General features: G+C 35.6%; 1 protein-coding gene and 1 pseudogene across 2 annotated transcripts in view; both read right to left on the bottom strand.

The window, feature by feature from the left end:
• LOC142330987 (folylpolyglutamate synthase, mitochondrial-like) overlaps nt 1-21,671 on the bottom strand; it is a 96,625-nt gene that overhangs the window by 8,164 nt on the left and 66,790 nt on the right. The window lies entirely within an intron of this gene.
• Nucleotides 14,179-15,239, bottom strand: LOC142331624 (tubulin--tyrosine ligase-like protein 12 pseudogene; annotated as a pseudogene).

The following is a 21,671-nucleotide window of genomic DNA, read 5'->3' as shown; positions in this document are numbered from 1 at the left end:
TCGAACATTTATTTTAAATTTAAAAAATATAAACACCAGTGAGTATTTTTTTAAAAAGTAAATTAAACGTATTTTAATTTTTCTAAGGTAAACGTATTTACCTTACATATTTTACTAAAAAAAAAGGTTGTTTTTAATTTTTACAAATCCTTAAAGTTTTTCTGTTTAAAGTACATTACAATGATTTTCTCAGAATGAAACTTTCTACGAGTTTGTTTAACAAAGTTATTCTACTTCAAACCTAAAAAAAACGTGTATTTCGTTACTGAACTTTTCTGTTCTACGCTGGATATTGTGAAAACAAGGGATGATAGTTCTGGGTTTTGTTTTATTCGATCTTTCAGGTCAAAAAAAAACATAAGAAATCATCAAGTTTACCCCTTATATAACAACTTAAAGATTTCAGTATGACCTCATTTCACCGGGGAACTGAAATCCGAGCGAAATTTATTACAAGCTTTGTAAGCTTCTGCGGTAAATTAATTCATCGATCGAAAAAATAAATAAATAAATGAACAATAAACATTGTACAGATGGTAACAGTGACGGATTCAGCCATCATACATGGCTAATCAGGAAGTTGTTATTACGTCTGTTTGATACAACAGAACTGTTCAGATTCAGTTTATCTAGAGATAGATTCAACATTTATAAAGAATCTATGTAGATGATATGATAAAAAATGTCACACCCTTACGGTGAATCAAATCGAGTATCGATAAAATAAAAGCTACACACTACGGAAATAACAACCACAATACACTGTCTGATTGGTCTGTCACCTAAATTTATTCACCTACTTTCAATATAATTTTTCTTTTGGGGTTTAATTAAATAATTATTTTTATTGTGATTAGTGTAGAATAATATATTATAAAGAGTATATAATACTCAAGAATGCGCAAATATAAAAAAACGAATTGTCCCAGCATTTGCCCAGGCTGGATCAAGGGAAACCGTAGTGAAAGCTTAATCAGAACGGCATGAAAAATTTAACTATCGATTGCAAAATAAAATTAGGTGTGATTAATGTCCATATTAATTATTTGAAATATAAAAACAGAAGGAATAATATTGAGATAAATAAATAAAGGAACTAAATATAAAAGTAAAAGTAGAAAATAATTCAAAATTCAGAAGGCGTTAATGACAATTATTTGAGCATGTGTATTTGTTTATACAATGAACAAGATACGGAAATTGAGGTGTTTTTTACTTTTAAATGGGTATCATCATTTAAAAACTTATCTACACACTACTATTATTTCTGTTAAATAAAACCATTTACTCGTTCTTTATATAAATAATTGACTTTTATTTAAAATAGTTCAGTAACGGAATTGTAATGCGTGCAATAAACATATAAAAACCTTCATGTGTTTATTACCCATTAATTAAAGTTATTTTACAGTAAACGTAAAATAATTGTGTATTATTAAGACCCGGTTCTTTTGCCTTTTAACCCATGACTTCTCAAACTACTAAAAATACAGTTCTGACACCAATTTCGTTCAATTTTTCACGCCAGATTTCATAAAGAAAAGAAAAACCATCACAGTAGTACGGAAATAGGCATACGGCCTATTTGACCTGAATGATGTCACAAATTCAAGATGGCGGTGGTCGGCCATCGTGTAATGTGACGTCAGCGGCGCCGTAGCCTTTCAGTGTTGCCAACTTGTTTTTTGTGTCAGTGTTATCAACCTGGTTATATACATGTATTAAATTATTGAAATAATATTTCAAAGGTTGGTAGCAAGTAGTACGGAAATGGGCATACGGGCGTCAAAATCCAAGATGGCAGACAGTCCGCCATATTGGAATCCAAGATGGCGGCGTCCGCAATATTTGAATTTCCCTTTTTTTTATTGAGTGAAAAATGTTGTATATAAGTTTCACGCGTGAGAAAAATGAAATATATTGTGTGTGTGTGTGTGTGTGTGAATAAAAATTTAAACGTACCTCGAGAATGATCCTGGTCGTCATGGCCGTTGCACCAGGAGGCGTCACCCACTACTCCAGGACCCCAGGACTTGGTTCTTGCACTAGGAGACAGCAGCTGCGTGTGTGTTCGCGTGCGTGCGTTGACGTAGCGGCACGGGTTGTTGACTGTGCGAGGTGTGGCGCGGGACTGAAGAACAGCTGACGAACATGGCCTAAGGTTGAGCGTCCTATTTTGAACTTCCGTTGCAGTGGTAGGCGCGAAAGCGCCACACCCTACCGACCATTTGCAGCGCCGGGTTCAAAACGACCGCGCATGCGCAACACGTAGACCGTTACTGCGGCTACCACCACCACCACCGCTGCAGACACGAGCCTACATGTAAATTAAAACTTAACACTGATCACAAACATAGGAATGTGCTAAATTATTGTAATTCAAAACTCTCTCTCTCTCTCTGTGTGTGTGTGTGTGTTCGTAAACTTTCACTAATATATCGCGTAAACATTCATTCAGCATTAAGACATTGTTTATATGATGCCCGAATATAAAAAATAAAATATCTAAGAGGTGTGTGTGTGTGTGTGTGTGTGTGTGTGTGTGTGTGTGTGTGTGTGTGTGTGTGTGTGTTAAAAGATTCCCACGATCTACAGTAGCGTCACGCCACACACTATACTCTTACTTTGTATTATTACAAATAAAGCAGTAAAATACATCCAGGTGACACCTAGGAATTAAATATAAATCATCAACACAAAGTTTGCAACAATTAATTTATATCTGTTAAGCAAAAAATGTCTCTTAACGCCCCCACATCTAATATAAACATGTATCATTATAACAGAAGAAAATTTAAAGTATATACTCTTTTTTTAGTTTTATTTAATCGAATAAGAAATAAAAACCTTGAGTTTATGCAGCATTAAAAAGTTTATTTAAATAATTGTATAAATGATTGTATGAAAAGTACATTTATATATAATAGAATTATGTTACAAATTTATTTGCAATAAATAAATGGTAGCACTAAATATTATTTCTTTAAATTTTATAGACCCTCCTTATCTTTACTATTTAGATCTTCGTTTGCACAATCGCTTTGGTAACGAGAATAGTGAAAAAGAATATGTAATGCGGGAGGTATTTAAAATCGATCAATTAGGAGAAGGAGGAGGACGAGGATGTGACTAAAAATATGGCGCGTCCTCCAGTCAATGAACCAAACACAGATAAGACATTGAAGAAGAAAGGGGAGGATGATTTGAATAACAACACGGTACGCCCTCCGATCTCTGATTCAAAAACAGATACGACGACGAAGAAGAATGAGCAAGAAATTATGGTACGACCACCGATCACGGATCTAATGTAAGTTGGGGAAGATTGTAAACAGGTTCATTGTCTGTCCAATATGGCAAGAGTGAGGAGGTCAAAATGTCCTCTTGTTCGAAAGGGTAAGGTGAGAAGATGTAAACGAACTGCCAGTCTTAAACGAGGCGGAGGACTGTTAACAACTCCAACAGCAGGAGCTGCAGGGGTGTTAGGTTCTTATATTGGTGATAAAGCATTAAAAGGTGTCAAAAAGGTGGTGGGTAAAATTGTAAACAAAGGAATCGATTTATTGCCGGTAGAGTTACATATTCCTGGTTATCAGTATTGCGGACCGGGAACGAATTTAGAAAAACGATTAAAGAGAAACGATCACAGTGTAAACAAGTTGGCAGCTTGTAAAGAACACGATATCGCATACGCTACGTACAGCGATAACGAAAACAGACCGGCTGCAGATCGTAAATTAGCCGATAGAGCTTGCGAAAGAGTTAAAGCTAAGAATTTGAGTATCACAGAAAAGGCTACTGCATTGGCGGCTACAAACGCGATGAAGTTAAAAGCAAAGTTCGGCGGTGGAAGAGTAAGAAGAAGACGATCAAAAAGGAATAATATTAAACGTCTTGTTGAAATGATGATAAAAAGAAAAGCCGAAGCTGCAGGGCAGGGATTATACCAAGCCCTACCCTTTGATCGGATCGGGGATGGGTGGTAAAAAAATGTCGTCGTCATCTCCAATAAAGGGAATTCCAGTGCATCCGCTATCGAATATAGGACGATGAAACCTATAGTGTTTTTTCTGCACCATCGATGGTTAATATTCCTTTAATATGGTAAAATTCATCAACCGTGGAAGCGTTTCCCATTTTTTACAACACTACCGTATCACCATCATCAAAAAATAAGTCTGCTGACACTGTTACCAACATCACAGCATCATTACCTTCAGAAAAACAACGGTTAACGTCGCTAATACGAGTTTCTCATTACCTAACGTAACGTTAAATAATAATATTGAAGAAAACCGTAGTGAATGTTACATCATTACTATGTTAATAGCGCAGTGATACATAGATTTTCTCCTAAAACTGAGATGAGAACGGTTGTATAGAGTAAATCGCGAAGAAAAAAACCCCGAGACTAGCCCTCGTCACGTTCTTAGAAAGAAATTAGTATCACCATCAAAATCGTCATACGTAAGTGTGTAAAGGGCCCTTACATTTTATTTAAAAGCACAAACTACACAGAAACATGAATCACAACAACAAGACAAAACAACACTTGTAGGGTGTAAAGGGCCCCATTATTAAAATTTGAGATAAGGTTCTCAAAAGACCATTAAATTAAAAATACAAGATATCAATACCATTTCCTTCTTCTACGTGTCTCGTTTATAGTTTGTTTAAGCACCCTCGGGGCGACCAGAACCGCCGTTGAGCAGTATATCAGTCGCGTGGCAGTTGACTCCTCCTTATAAACAGGCTACAGGCATGCACCGCGCATACCCATAGCCTCGCGCCCTCAATCCACCCTTGAGGGTCTCCCATGCCATCGTCGGAACACCCCGACTCACTACTCTTGAATGCAGACGAGCCAGGGTGGCCTAGGCAAGAGGGCTACTTCCCGTTGCTACACGTGCCACGCTTCGAGACTTCCACATAAATGAAACTACCTCTTAGAGATTCTTTTATCACAGCTTTAAATTTTCATTTTTATAGACTTTTAAGAAGTCCAATGGCGTGTAAAAATGCAACTATCTTTTCTTCATTTCCATTATCCAGATCAGCAGTAATATCATTTCTAAGACGGAACCTCTTTCAGAGGTTCTCATATTATATGGTACACTCTTCTATTAGATGCTTCATTGTCAGTGTTTTATTACAAACACCGCACATTGGTCTCTCTTCGCCAGTTAACAAATATGAATTTGTTAATCGTGTGTGACCGATTCTAAGTCTGGTCACAGATACTTGTTCACGGCGAGTCAACTTAAAGTCGCTTTTCCATTTATATGGAGAAGTTTTCACTGAGTTTAATTTTGTATTTAAACTTCTCCAATCAGTACTCCGTTTGTTTCTTACTATGTAAGTTAGACGGTTTTTAACATCTGCCACTCTTACAGGAAATGCATCCAAATCATCGCAGATTGTTGCCTTTCTGGCAGCTTCGTCTGCGATTTCATTACCTGTAATACCAGTATGCCCTGGAGTCCATACAAATACGCATCGCTGTCCACGTTGATTTAGAACGTATAAAATGGACAGGATGTTTGCAATTAGGACATCCTTAATGTTCTTGTTCCGAAATGCAACAAGTGCACTTAGAGAATCGGAACATATTAGCACTTATGTTCTTCGCAATAATGTTCTATGTAGCGAAGAGCTTGCTGAATGGCAGTAAGTTCTGCCGTGTAGACATTGGCCATGTCTGGCAGTTTCCAACAATGGGCTTCTCCATTTATATATATGGAGCACCCAACACCATGTTCAGTTTTAGAACCGTCAGTATAAATTCTAATATGTTCTTCGTAACTACTGGCGGTTGCCAAAAATTCCTGTTGATAACTGCTGGCTTCTTTTTTATTTCTCACTAAGAGAGATCTAATCTTGTATTTACCGTTGGCAAGAGCCATGGCGGGATTTCTCTAGTAATTGCTAGTGTCTCTGGAACAGCAATTTCGTATTTCCTTTTTAATTCGTGGTACCTAATTCCGGCTGGTCTGGAATAGGTAGCACGACTTTCATATACTGCAGCGCCATTGGATGATTCATGAAAAGGTTATTATTTATATGGACAGGAAAAGCCCATACGTTTGCTGCATATCTTAACAAAAGGATCTCTCTTCTATAATGTAGTGGCATTATTCCAGCTTCGGACATTAGACTTGTCGCCGGACTTGTGCGGAAAGCGCCTGTCGCATATCTAATTCCGCTATTATGAATTACGTCTAACTTTCTTAAATGCGACTTTCTAGCGGATGAATATACAATACATTCGTAGTCTAGTTTCGATTGAACCAATGCCTTATACAGTCTCAATAATATCTCTTTATCTGAGCCCCAATTAATGTTCGATAAACATTTTATAATGTTTAGGGCTCTTTTGCATCTAACACTTAAGTCCTGTATGTGTAATCCCCACGTAAGGGATATATCCAATACTAGTCCTAAAAATCCAACATTGTCTTTATATTGTATTGGATCATTGCCAATTCTCAACATAGGACTTTGGTGATAAATTCTCTTCCTGCAGAAGTATACACAGCACGTTTTTTCTGGTGAAAATTGAAATCCATTATTCCTCGCAACTTCGTTTAAGGCGTCGATCGCCCGTTGCAATTTGTATTTCACCATAGCAGTCTTGTTGCTGGCATACACAATTGCCAAATCATCAACATAGACGCTTTTGCTGATTTCTACTGGAATGGCTAATATCAATTTGTTAATGGCGATCGTAAACAACGTACCGCTCAACGGCGAACCCTGTAGTGCGCTAGTACTCTAATATCTTCAATGCGGGAACGAATACCCCTAACATTCCACTGAATAATGTTCATAAGTGTAAAAAATAAATTTCGGAAATTATATAAAAATTAGTTGTACGTGATTCGGTTTTTCTTTTTTGTATTTTTTATTTTAAAGAACTCCGATGCCCTAGGGTCGGGTGGTTCTTCAATCATATCCTCCAGTATATGAGGTGATGGTGGAGGAGATTTATTTGAATGGGATGCTGCAGTTAACATCCCAGAGGTGGTGGTTATGTGGGTTCCCTTTACGGGGAGCTTATTAGATGGCTTACTGCCAGCTGTGATAGTCGCTACTCGTGCCGGTACGACTTTGGGAGCAGGAACTTTCGTGTGTATCACACTGTTGGATTCACTAACTGCGACGAAAGACGTTTTCTTCATCTTTGTCAGCTCTGAGATAGTGGCTGTAAGTGAAGCTACTTGATCATAAAGCATCTGAACAAGTTTTTTAAGCTCATTGCAGGATCCGCACTGCTGATTATTAACATTTGTAGGAATTTGTTTAGATGTAGAGGTGGCAAAAGATACATCGGGTTTAACCAGGTTCCGTGAATTATTTAACTTTTTGTATTCTCTTCGTGCGGCCGGGAAAGATAGCTTTTGCTCCGTACAGATTTTGAGAATTGCCTTTTCTTCTTTAAAGATTGGGCAATCTCGGGAGCGGGCTGTATGTGGACCACTGCAGTTTGCGCATTTTTCACTTCCTTCGCAGTTAGTGTCACTGTGACCTTCTTTAGCACATCGAACACAGATCTCAGTTTTTGTACAAGATGTTGTAGTGTGACCAAAACCTTGGCATCTGAAACATCGCCGTGGGTTGGGTATGAATGGTCGTACCCGAACCGAGAGGTAACCCACTTTAATCTTTTCTGGTGGAACAGGGAGATTAAATGTTAATATAAGAGACGGTGTCGGTTCTTCTGTCCGTTCTGCCGTTTCATTATACGTTTCACTTCAACAACATCTTGGTGGCAAAGCTCGTCAACTATTTCATTGATATGTATATCTAAAAGGTCTCGACAAAAAATTACACCCCTGCTCGTATTTAAAGTTTTGTGGCTTTCAGCACTTATATTTATACCACCCATATTACGGAGACGTAAGATTGAACGACTCTGTTCGTCGTTGAATGTTTCAACCAGAATCGATCCGTCGCGTAATTTCCTGATGTTCTTCGGGGAGCCACTTGCACCTGTTACAGTTTTATTTATTAGGAAAGGTGAAACCTTTTGGAGGTTTCACCTCCAAAAGGTGGTGAATATTTCCTCCAAAACGAATCGAATATTTTTAGTGTCTAAAGATTTGTAGTTCTCTTCCATAGGACTTTTTTCCTCGTCAGACAAAGCTGATCAAGGTCTCTTCGCAAGACTTAATTTGGAGGTTTTTTCAGATGGACCACCAACCATCTTGGAATTTAATATAGGAACAGAAATTTTGGTCCCACGAGTACCGGCGAAAAATGGACCACTCCAGCAGAGCGCACGCGTACTGGAGCTAGAGCTAAGTACAAATGGGTTCGCCCTGGTGCCCAGAGGACATCGTTCAAGACTCACTACGTAGAGCCATTCACCCGTCGGCACGATTTGTTCCCACCTTGGGTTACGGTTGCGTTTCGTAAGATGTCGCAACACCACCGAGTGTTAATGTAAGAAATATCAGTGTAGGATGTTGTTGTGTAAGTGTGTATGTTGTAATTTATGAAGTGTTCTTGGTGTAGTATATGTGTATAATGTAAAGTGTTCTGCAGCTCACTGTATAGTGGGAAGAATAGCTGCAGAGGCTAGGCCCGTGGGGACGCCAACCCCCAAAGTCTTAAAGAATAAGACTCCCCGTCGGGGATTGGCTGGTTGTACTGTCAAATCAGATCCAGGGCACAGGTCCCACGGTGTTTCAGGTGCCATGGGTATGGGCATCTGGCTCGTGGATGTAAGGGGCCTGAGAGAAGCCGGCTCTGCCATAAGTGCGGGTTAGGGGAGCACAAAGCTAAGAAGTGTTCTGCCCCCCCCCTCGGTTCATGCTCTGCCAAGAAAAAGGGATGAACGCTTCGCAGCTGGCTCACGCACCTGGAACAAGGGAGTGTCAGGTCTTCCGGGCAGCCCTGGAGCAGGCGAAGAGAAGGCCCCGTTAAAATGTTGAACATAATACAGCCCAACCTTAACAGGAGCCGGCTAGCTGATGACTTGCTGCTGAAGCTAGCCAGAGACAGGGAGGCCGATTTGGTGCTGATCAGCGAGCAGTACCGGGACCGTGACGACTCCCAATGGTTCCGAGACTCGCTCGGGACTGCCGCGATATGGATTCCGTATCGCAGCAGAGCCCAACTTCGGAGGCACGGCGCAGGCGAGGGTTTCGTTTGGATCTGCTGCGGTGAAGTGACGATTTTTAGCTGTTACCTCACCCCAAATGATTCGATAGCGGACTTTCGCCGGAAAGTTGACGCGCTGGAGGATGTTATCCTCGCTGCCTCTGGTGAGATGGTGGTAGCTGGGGACTTCAACTCCAGAGCGGTAGACTGGGGTATGGCGCATACCAACTCCAGAGGGAAATACATTCTGGACATGGCGGCACGTACTGGACTCGTGATTCTCAATACAGGGAACACGACGACGTTCCGCCGCCCAGGATATTTGGAAACCATTCCTGATATTTCCCTCGCTTCCGAAGAGCTGGTCACGCTCGTTCAGGACTGGAGAGTTCTCGAGGATTATACCGGTAGCGACCACCAATACATCTCATTTAGAGTCCTAAATGGTACACGAGAGCGTCCGGGGCCCCCACGGCTAGTGAAAAGATATAACGTCAACAAAATCGACGAGAATAAATTCAACAGAAAGATCTCCTCAGGGGTGGTAGCCCCTGAAAACTTCATCAACGGGGGGGGGGGGGGGAGGGGGGGCGCTGAAGCCGTAGTTGCTACGACCATGCGGCTGATCGCTTCTGCATGCGACGCTTCCATGCCCCACGGGGGGCCGAGGCACCAGAAGCGACCCGTGTACTGGTGGATACCGGAGATTGCGGGGTTGCGCCGAGAGTGTCTTCGACTAAGACGGGTGGCGCAACGTGCGAGGAATCGCATAGACGCGAACGCCAGGTCAGCTGAGTATAAGACGGCAAAGAAGCGGCTCCGTCTAGCCATCAACCTGAACAAGGCACGCTGCTGAAGAGAACTGACGGAGACCGTGGATGCAGACCCTTGGGGGCTAGGTTACAGGATAGTAACTCGGCGATTGGGGGTCTCGCGGTCACCAGCTCCACTAGACGAACACCATACATACATTATATTATGTATATAACATTATTAATTATAAATTATATTATTAATATAACTTCTTTATTTTTTACCTTGTACAAATAATAATAATAATAATAAAACGGGAAAAAAATCATAATAATTATGATTATTTTTTTTCGTTATGGTCTCTTGGACCGCGTTGAACTTTTTGCACAACAGATGCCTTCTTGAAATCTACAAACGTCACTACGGTGTTATTATAATTATTATTACCTGTGAGAGGTTTCCTATCCACCATCGGACGCGTCCCCAGTTGACAGATAGGGGAACGCTCGGCAGATATGCCGGGTAGGGGAGAAATAAAGTACTCCCCGCGGACCAAAACAGGAACAAAATCCAGGCAACGTCTGTCTCAGAGTGAGCTTTGATTGTGATTTATAATATTTAAATTAAATGTGTAAATACAATACGCCTACAATACATAAAACTATACCCGAAAAGTTGTTCAGGTTTGACTGCTAAATGTTTTTAGTAGTCCCGACCCGACGTCACGGACAGGAGTCCCGAAAAGAGCCCAGCAGAGATGCACCGTGAAGGGCAGCCATTAAAGAAGTGGATGAAGATCTTCTTATCCATTCCTAAAAACACTTACAATTAAATCAGCAATTGCGACTCCCTTCGGAGAAGGGGGCGCATTGCTCTCTCTAAAAAGTTAGTGCCCCGTTGTGGCGTATTCCTGCTAGCCTATGAATCGTTAGCACCAAAAGGACTTCAGTGGACGGTCTGAAGAGGAATCATGTCGGGAGGACAGGTTTCAAAAGCCTAGCCTCCCGCGGTCGGACCGTAAAATGGGTTCGAGAACGCTGGTAAAAACGGATTGGAATGCTAATAAATCCGTCCTTAAAATATAAAATAATACACAACTTAAAATTTAGACCCGTCACTAAAAATAAACCCTTAAACAAGCCCGACTATAGAATCATACAGCAGCAAGGGACACTGTCCAAGTTCTGCGATTCGTAGGGAGAATTTGTGAAACTCCCGCCACCTTTGCATTCCATAATAGCTACTGAAAAAAAATTGCCACTGATGCTTTTATCATTATTTTTTATAAGTAGCTATTATTTTGATCAAATAACTTACTTTCTTTTTGTACCCAGTACAATACACAGTAACATATATATTCCTGCCGAAAAGTTCTTTATAACTGTATTTAGAATTGTATTATTTTTAAATTTTATATAATTAATAGAATAACAAAAATGACCGTGTCCGTGATCTCAATTCTCATGCTTCTTTATAATCTTCCTCCTCGACAATTTCTTGTACGATAACAAAAGTGAAAAATATATAGGTCATTTATTTACATGATTTGTTCAGAGATTACTTGTCACGGGTATTAGGATGTCTACCTTTACGTATAATATATTGTTTTCTCTCTCCAACGTAATTATTCTTTAGTATGATCAGATTTTTGTCTCTCCATTCTTATTTTTAAGTCTTTTGTCTTTTCGTGGCTTTCAAAATTTCTATGTAATTCGTTGAACTCTCTCTTCATAATTTCTAACTTCCATCGTGACATTTCAGGATTCTCTTTGTAAATTTGTGAAAGTCTAGATATTACTTGGGCTGTTCTCTTTTTCGTCGCAAAAAATTAAAGGGGAAGCACTTTTTCCACATGTTTCTAATCTAATTAATCTTATAATCTATAAGATTAATATATATATATATATATAAACTATACGTATCTGTATTTACGAAGTCCTTAAATCGATCAATATATATATATATATATATATATATACGTTAGAAAAATGACTAGCTGAGCTGAAGATTTTTATGAAAAGACGCGTTCGACCTTTTCAAAAACTAATGACGTATTACTCACTCTCTTTCTCACAGCTGATCATATTTGCAACAGCCAAAAAACTTGAGTCATTGGTATTAACCCAAACTAGGTTAGGTAAAAGGATAGGATAGATAGGGTAGGAGTCAGGTTAAAAAGGCAGGACAAGTTTAAATGAAAGTATAGGTATTTGTAACAAAGTGGGGGGGGGGGGTGGAATGTTTTTCTTATGGATGGGTATTCCCTTTTAGGGAAGGGTGATGATTTTCTCAACTTATACCTCTGAATCGTTCTGACCATCTGTACGATGTCAAGGATGCTGCACTATTGATCAGATTTTGTAAGAAAGTAGTGAGTATACGCCGTGTTTATTTTTTCAATAACGATTTAAGTTATAACGATATACAGCGAGAGAATGAGATAAGAGTACTTAAGATCAGGAGCCGTCGTTCGTCTGCACTTGTGCGGATGGGCGACGGTGATGAAGCACAGGGTCCCTGGACCCTAAAGGCACCTCCTCCTGTGCCCGCGCAATGCTTAAACTGTAGGACCGACCCCGGAGGAGAATAGGTGAGATATGAGTTTTAGTCGATATGGTGCGGGTACACATAGGCTCTTAACATATATTGATACAAGTTATTTGTCTCCGGTTGAAAACTAGTCTAATAAACAAAATCGTCGTAGAAAATAGATGTTTTGTTAGTTTAGTTATTAGTAATAATTCTATGTTATTAGTTTTATTTATATGATAGTTTATTAATTTTGTTTAATTATGTTGAAAAAATAAATAAAACAAAAACGTAATCGAATGTTTTTATATAGGGCTATTGGGGAGAGATTTCACTCGTGAAAAAAAATCGTAACGCGCCAGCTACCTCCAAGGTAGTATGGAAACGTATCAAAAACCTTGAAGAAATAATTATATATAACAAGCCATTCCTTGAATGCTTTGACTTACATTCAGCTTATTAGTATTAAAACAATAATTAATGCACTTAATTTGCAGTCTATATTACATAAACTGTCGTCAATTTGGATTCAGACATTTCCATAAATATCATGTGATGAACGCTATAATATTTTCGAGATAGCTTAAGTAAATATCTTAATTTTATTTAAATATAATTAATTTCTATTTTCTAGTAGTATTTTTTGGGTTTTTGTGGATTCAGACAACATAATGAGCTGAAGTCATTGATACAATTACATCATGAACAATGTCATATTATTATTGTTTTAGTGTTATCATTATCATATTTTTAATGACTTTGACTTTTGTCATTAAAGTCAAATTGTAGCTATAATGTAGCAAGATAACAGTCAGGATGAAACCAAAAGAGTAAAGAAAGACCAATAAGTCGTTATTAATCTTAAAGAGGGTACAGAGCAGAGAAGATATAAAAGGAAATGGTAACTATCAAGAACTCAAAATTTTTTTGACAATAGAAAAGAAAACAATGAGAGTAGATATGATGTAAGGATCCTGCTTCAAAGCAGATAAGTATATGATGATAATGGATAACTTAAAATAACTATCATTTATTTACAGAAAATTTAAGTTAATACATATGAGCATAATTTACAAGTCTGTGATCTTTTAGCATTATTATACAAAAAATATTTTTAAAAATGGTAAGTTGCACAATTTTCTTGGCTTTGTTGGAAAAGTTAGGCCAGTATTTATTCTATTGAGATTTTATGATTTTCTGAAAATGAAGAGTGTTGTAAGTTTATTTTTAAAAGATACAGTATATTTCTAAAGCTAGTAAATTTTTAGGTACGAGAACCTTGGTGACCTTGAAAAAGGAAAAAAAATTAGTTTGTTTTCTACCACTGAATGAAACTGACTATATACATAACCAAAGTGATATGCTAATGTAATGAAATCATAGAATTAAATATGAGACTCATGGGTCCTGGCTCCCTTGACTCTTTGTAACTGAAATTAAATGGTGTCAATGTCAGAAATCATTGTGCCAAATTTCATCCAAGTCAGTGGCCACTAAGACCAAAAATTACTATTAAGTCAGATAATTAAAATTTGATTAAAGCTAAAAAATTTTCTTTTTACAAAAATACAGTTTATAAAGAAAAATACTTTTGTACTTTTATAAATTTTTAAACTTTTATAATAGTATTATAAAAGTAATTTTATGTTTATAAAATTTCAATGAGTTTTTTGAATTAAAAAAAAAACACATTAATAGATAAATCATATATTTTTAAAATATGCATTATATTATTACACAAGTGGATTCAACTATTGTTTTATATTTATATATTATGTTTTTATACGTTAATCATATTATAAATGCTATAATAAAGGCCCAATAGAAAAAAAATTATAATTTGTGAAACATGTTTTTAGTTTCACTCAGAAAAAGAAAGAAAATCATTGTAAATTCATTTTAATATAAATATCCTCTATCACAATTTGGAATCCAATTTAATTCTAACAGCTTTGATTCTATTTCAATATTATTTGGAGAATAGGAAAGCACTACATCAGCAGCATAAAGCACATGAGACTGCGGGCTTTCTCCAATTCCGCCAGATGAATTTTTTTTTAACTGCAGCTTCAAACATTTCCCTGAACATTTTAAATATTTATTCTTCAACTAATTTCCATTTAACTGATGGATATTGCTTTTCAAATTGTTTTATAAAATCACTACACAACAATCGATGCAACAGTGTACTTTTTCCATAATTCATAACTGTAAAATGTTTTTCATAGACATCAAAATCATTTAAATCAAATGATTTATTTGCAAATGAAGAAAGAAATTTTCATGTGTGTATGCTTCTAATGGTTTTACAGATTTTAAAAGAATAACATAATGGATATCAAATTTTACTATGCCAGAAACTTCAACAACTTCTGTGTAGAATAGAATAGGATTACATATATATTTTTGATCAATTTTTGGGCCACTATTTGATAGTCTAATAATAAAATTTACAATATCAGTAATATACGTATCTAATCCTCTTGCAAGGTTCCAGGGCTTGCATATCCAATGATTTTCTAACAATTTATCTTTTTTCCATTGAAAACAACTAATAAATTGTGGTAATTTAGTATTTAAGTTAGAAGTTTCTGGTAACCAGGATGGTAAAATTTCTACTGTCTCATCACATTTTGCTTCACCTTTACAAACGCCTGCAAATGATAACTAATAAATTTTTTACATTAACCACAAATTTATATGGAAACTGATTTACATATTTCTGAGGATGAGTTATACTTAACTCACTGAAGTGACTTGTGTACCAAAGAAATACTGGCTTCTTTCTCATCATTTACTATCTGATATCTTTTATCTGTTAAGTAATTATTAATAAATTCAGTCAGAGTAAACTTTTATCCTGAAAGGCGTATTTCTTATTATTTATTTTTGTTACAATTACCATACATACCAATTTATGCATATCTTTGTCATACGTTAATGATGCAAGACGTTACAGTGTCATCAACTAATTTCTTCCACTGGATTTTGTTTTGACAGATATTTGCAGTTTTTGTTAAGTTGTACTGCATGTTTCATGTCTTCTTGGATATTGTCTGACCACTGTCCAGTGTCCATTGTCGCCCTCTTGATCTCTTTCCAATGCCAATACTGTTGTATACTTGGCTATTGTTATTATCCATTCTTTAAAATTGACCGAACCAGTGAAGATGGCTGCAGAAACCCAGTGTAGTAGGTGGCACTTCATTAGCTTCTATTCACACATTCTTGTTTACGTAATACTGCCACAATTTTATTTTCATTATTTTCTGTAAGCACCATGAGGCAAAACTGATGACATTTCTTTGTTCTTGTTTTTTGAGCCTCCAAATTTCAGACCCAAATTTTCAGTAGAGGATGCTTGTTTTTCCACACTGTACGTGGAAAAACAATAACTTTACAAGTGATTATGCTGTTAACCCCATTTTTCAATTTATTTTTTTGTCATAAGAAAAATGTTCTAGTTTTTATCGGGGTACCTTCTAATTTTACACTGCAATTTATGTCAGGCAATTTTTTATTTTATCTTTTCACTACCGTAGTCAGTTTCCTCTGCATTAATTCTCAAACCAAGAAGCTTAGTTTTTTCAGAATTGTATCCAATATATGCTGAAGTGACGCCTTCATCTTTTGCAAAAATGACATCATCTACTTATCCCACACTTTTGTCTGCTATCCTACACCTCTAATGCATGCATTGTTTGTTTTACCAAAACATCTATGGTGGTTAAAAATCTTTCTTGAATCATTCAAGTATTGCAACTATTAATGGTGTTTGATGTAGTAATTGTTGGATTGTAAACTAAGTGTAACCATGTTTATTAACTTGTACAAATACATTATATTGTCCGATGATAGCCGTTGAAAGTATTTGGATAAATTACAAATGTACTCTTATAGATGAAATTGCATTTGATTTGAATATACACAACATGACTATAATAATTGAACATGTTATAAAGAATTGCTTTCTTTTTCCTGTTTAGCCTCCGGTAAGTACCATTCAGATAATACTTCAGAGGATGATATGTATGAGTGTAAATGAAGTGTAGTCTCAGTTCGACCATTCCTGAGATGTGTGGTTAATTGAAACCTATTATTTTCAATGCCTTTTAACCTGATTGGTATCCACAATCTAGTAATCAAATCTGTGTAAAAATAACTGGCTTTACTAGGAGTTGAATGCTGGAACTCTCGACTTCCAAATCAGCTGATTTGGGAAGACACGTTCACCACTAGACCAACCCGGTGGATTATGTTAAAGAATTCCTATGTACGAATAAATTAACGTAACACGTTGCTGTAATGAGTGGAGAAAGCCAACTGAACTAAGTGATCATAGAGGCAGACTGCCCTAGTGGTAAGTAAGAAAACAAACGCTTTTAACTGCCATCACCTTAGCAAAATTCTAAAGTCTTATTATAATTCTTAACATAACTACCTGTCAAAATTGTAGATTTTATAGAGTATAGGATGTTACACATAAATACATTTGACTTAACATAAGTTAAACTTAGATAACAAACTTAAGGACGTAATCAATCTTGATATTTAGCCATAAAAAATAATTTTGTCATAAAATTTTTTTCATTGATTTTTATATTTTTTTATGATCTTAATGTTGTAGTAAGATTAATTTTTTAAATTATACCATTTAAAAGGCAAAAAAAAAATTACTAATCAGCGACAGTCAAAAAATCTGGGGAAAAAACAGTAAAAAACAGATTTTTGAAACTTATATTGCTCTTCTCTAAGATAAGAGAGCTGGTTCAATCAGGAACCATTTTACAGATTGTTTCTTTCTGAATTAGTTATATTCAGCCACTGTGCTACATAGTTAGTTTACAGTATTGGATGGCAAAAGTTACCAAACATAATATTGTTTTTGTGTTAAAAATTGCAAAATTTCTAGTCTTACTGCGAATGTTACAGTGTTTTCTGGTTTCATTAACTATTTTAAAAGTATATTGTGTAATTCATGGTCTTTTCTTTCTAATTTGTGGTCAGTTATTAATGCAATCATGGTAGTAATTCTAAAAGTTAGTCAATTAGGTTATGTTTGGTAGGCATGTTTTCTTTTTTGTTTCTGGTTTTTTGTTTTCAGATGTGCGACTGTCAACCACAATTACTAACTAAATATTCGTTATTAGTTTATTAATAAATTATTTAGTTATACATCTAATCATAGATGTAAAATTTTCTCAGAATGTAAAATTCTGAGAAAAATAAGGCTAAATTGGCTATTCAAAAATGGTGGAACTTGCAAAATCAGTCCAGTCAATTGTTCCTATTAGCGTTGGTCCTTGTAAAAGTGAGGTTAGCAAGTCAGCTATTGAAAAAACTGAGATAAAGTCAGACATTGTGCATGAGTAATTAAAGAAAGATTGGGCTTAGTGTAAAACTTTGTTGTTCAGAATAAACATTGTGAAGAATTTCAGTCCTGCTCATTTACTTCTCCGAAAATAGAAAATTCAGGTGTCTGATGGCAAACAGATGAGTAACACATGCATTTTTGTCGATTAGGAGAGGCCACAGTGATGTAGAGAAATTCTGTCAAATAATTAACATGAATCCCACTTCCACCAAACTTTTCACAAACAATCATGTGTTATTTATTCAGCTTGTAAATCTAATTCGATCCAATCTTTGTCCCGAGCTCACCAGCTTGTTAGAGATTATTATAAACAACTCAATCGATCACTAACAGGAATGAAACTTTATATATTGATGTTAGCTATGATGGTACATGGCATAAGAGGGCATACATCAAATTATGGAGTTGGATGTGTAATTAGTGTTGACACAGGCTTGGCAATAGACTATTCTGTAGTAACAAAATGTGTCAGAGTTGTGTCGTAACTGAAAACCAGTTAGAAGAAAACAGCCCTGAGTTTTTCTTCTGGTATAAGGGGCACCAGCTTGAATGTAGCCAAAATTATGATGGGTCATCCCCAGAGATGGAAACAATCGCTTCTGAGATTCTGTGGAAGCCATCTCTTTTCTATAAGTTACAATACTCCACTGTTGTTGGCAATGGTGACTCCAGTGTTTTTTCTCATCTTCAGTTTGAATGTGTATGGTAGCAAAACTAAATTAAAAAATAGGAATGTAAACCAAGGAGCCAAAAATCTGGGTTCAGCACTGAGAAAATTAGGTGGTTAAAACCTATGGGAACTTAAAAGAAAGCACTAATATTAAATTAAAAATATATTATAAAAATGCAATTTAAGCAAATATCGATAAGAACGTTGAGTCAATGAAACAACAAAATAATTCCTACCTTACACCACTGCCTTTCCACTGACCAAGAACCAAAGCACATCGTGTCCTGTAGGCACTAAGAAGTGGTTTTTCTACCAGAGAGTCTTGGCTAATGGTGAAAGATAATGGCAATATCCACACACCACTCAACACAATAGTTTTAAGATATGTTGCCTCAATATATTAAAGATTAGCTGATCCTTCATTATTGGAACAGTGTACCCAAGGGTGCATACAAAGTATCAATGAAAATTTGCGTAGGTGTATTTGGGGCATTTGTATCAAATCTAAAAATGTATCCAAAAAATTAGTAGAGATAAGCAATAGTCAATGACTTCAATTTTGGAAATATTGCCATAATTAAATCCATGAAGAAGTCTGGTCTATCACCTGATAGAAACACAGTCGCTGTAGGAAGAGAGAGATAGTTAATAGAAGCTGAGGATAAAACAACCAAGATCTTCTGAGTACCATAAAAGGAGTAGAATATTGACGTTTAAAAATCTGAAGGAGGAAGAAAAGAAAAAAGAAGTAGAAGGTGTAACATATAAAACAGAAAAATTTTAAAGGATATTGCTGGGCGAGTTCTATATTTTTCATTGTATTCTTCAATGTTTGTTTTCCTAAAATTATTATTTATCGTGTTTCAAAAGATATCATAACTTTGTTCGTTTAAATAATAAACAAATGAATTTTTTTTCAATATACCCAGGAAAATGTGCTCTACAAAGTATAGTATTGATATTCCATTCCGAAATATACAAGTTTAAAAATAAAATCTAGAATTTAGTAACATGGGTACTAGTTTTCATTTTTTATATATATATATATATATTTTTTTAATACAGATAGTAGGACTTAAAAATTCATTCTAGTTTGTTGTGTTGTACATTAATTTATCCCCTACATTTAAAAAAAATCCAAGTCATTAGACCTCACAGAAGTAAAGACATATCTTTAGATCATATGTTTAAAATTATAACTGATTTTTCCAAACCCACCCCAAAAATAAGAGTTTGTTGTTGAAACTTTTGTTTTTTCTGGTGAATAATATGCTGGTATAAGTAGGAATTATTTAACCAAGTTACCAAGGTTACAGATGTTCTGCATTGAAGAAAATTTTTTTTTTAATTTGGGTTGATTACTGCCTGAAATTATTTAGTGTTGGGCACGAAACCAGACTTAAGTTTTGCCCTAAATATTGCATCTAGAGCACAGAGCCAACCAACAAAGACCCAATTTAATCTGGTAAAGCATTTTTAGTTATCTGAAATCTAATCCTGAAGATGGCATTAGATATAACAAAACAATCAGTAGAGAGAGTGAAGCATACATTAATGCTAATTTTGTTGGCGACAAAATCACTAGAAAATTGACTAGTGGAACTCTACTTAAATGCTGAACTGGACCAGTGGTGGAGAAAAGTAAATTACAAAACTGTTTATTACCTTCTTATATTGAAGCTAAGGTGTTTCTGCAACCGAGGCAGCCAAATGGTTGGTTTGGCTTGACATTTTGTTAAAGGAAGTTGGTGCACTTTATGTCAATTCCAAACCAACTCTCTTAATAGACAATCAAAGGACCATTAAACTTAATAAACCAATGTTCCATGATCAATCAAAGCATATTGAAACTAGATATCATTATGTGAGGAAGATGATGAAAGAAGGAAGAAATGTTAATGAGTACGTTCCATCTGAAAAACAAGCAGTAGATATATTTACAAAAGGATTTTCATCTGGTGTACTTACAGAATGAACTCCCATGGGTATGAAAAATTCAATGTGAACTACAGACTTCTGAGAGCTTGAATTAAGAACATTGGAGGGGGGGAATGTCAAGGAGTATTAATAATAATTTATGTCCAATGTCTATAAGTTTTATACATTTGTTTTATATGTTTAATTTTTGTAAATAAACATATTCCATAAATTCTTATTTTTGTGAGATCGTATTTAATTTCAGAGACTGTTTAAGAATCGATAGTTTGCGATATCATTAAGTATTAGTTGGTTGTGGAGATGTTTTCTTCAGTTGTTAAACGTTTTTGTTCCTTTGTTAAATGCCACAATAAAATAGTTTTTTGTAACCGATCTCATTGTGTATTTTATGAGTTTTACTTCACAAATTCATTATTTATTTAGTATATACATTTCTACGGTTCACTTTTCTACACTCGGCCCCACAACAGTATATAAAGTACAGTTTCACTAGTCAATTTTCTAGTCTTTTTGTTATAAGTTTTACATGACAAATCCATTATTTATTTAGAGCAAATGGCCAGGTATGCCTTGATGGAGGTTATGTCTACAAAGAACAACTCTCTCAAATTTGAACAGTGAGAATGCAAGAACAAGAAGAATCATCAGATGAAAATGTAATTCCTCACACAGAAACAACAAAGAATAATGAAGATAGATACAATTTAAGGAACCAGGGACAAATAAAGAAACTTTCCAGGTATCAGGACAAGGAATATCTTTTTCTTCTCCGTGAAATGCTTACAACTTATCAAGAGGCTATTCAGAGTTCTAGAAGTTCTGAATGGAAGAATGAAAGAACATGACTCTGCCATGTTTGATTGTGAAAAAAATTTATTTCATCATTTATTTACTGATGACTATCAATCTAAATTTTTACCATTTATATTTCTTCCCACTTGTATGTTTTACTTTTTTATAATTTATAACCTGTTATGTTAATTAAAACATAATTTGGTAATTGCATAATTACCAAAATTACAAATAATAATAATATTATTATTATCTTGCACTCATATCAAATCAAATGACTAGAATAAAACTAATATATATTCAATTAGTGCTAAATTAATTTTATTCTAGTCATTTGATTTTATATATATATATATATATATATATTAAAAACTTGATAATGTACAGAAATAACAGATAAATAACAAAAACAAATTATTTCTCAAACAAATAACAAGAAAATTCATTTTTTCAGATTAACTGAATAATACTTCTTAACTACATTTTTGGTTTACATTGATTTACAGTACTAAA

The sequence above is a fragment of the Lycorma delicatula genome, chromosome 10, assembly GCF_047948215.1.
Source record: "Lycorma delicatula isolate Av1 chromosome 10, ASM4794821v1, whole genome shotgun sequence".
In the NCBI taxonomy this organism is placed as follows: domain Eukaryota; kingdom Metazoa; phylum Arthropoda; class Insecta; order Hemiptera; family Fulgoridae; genus Lycorma; species Lycorma delicatula.
The sequence above is the reverse complement of the archived record's forward strand: the minus strand, read 5'-3'. Positions and strand labels throughout refer to the sequence as shown.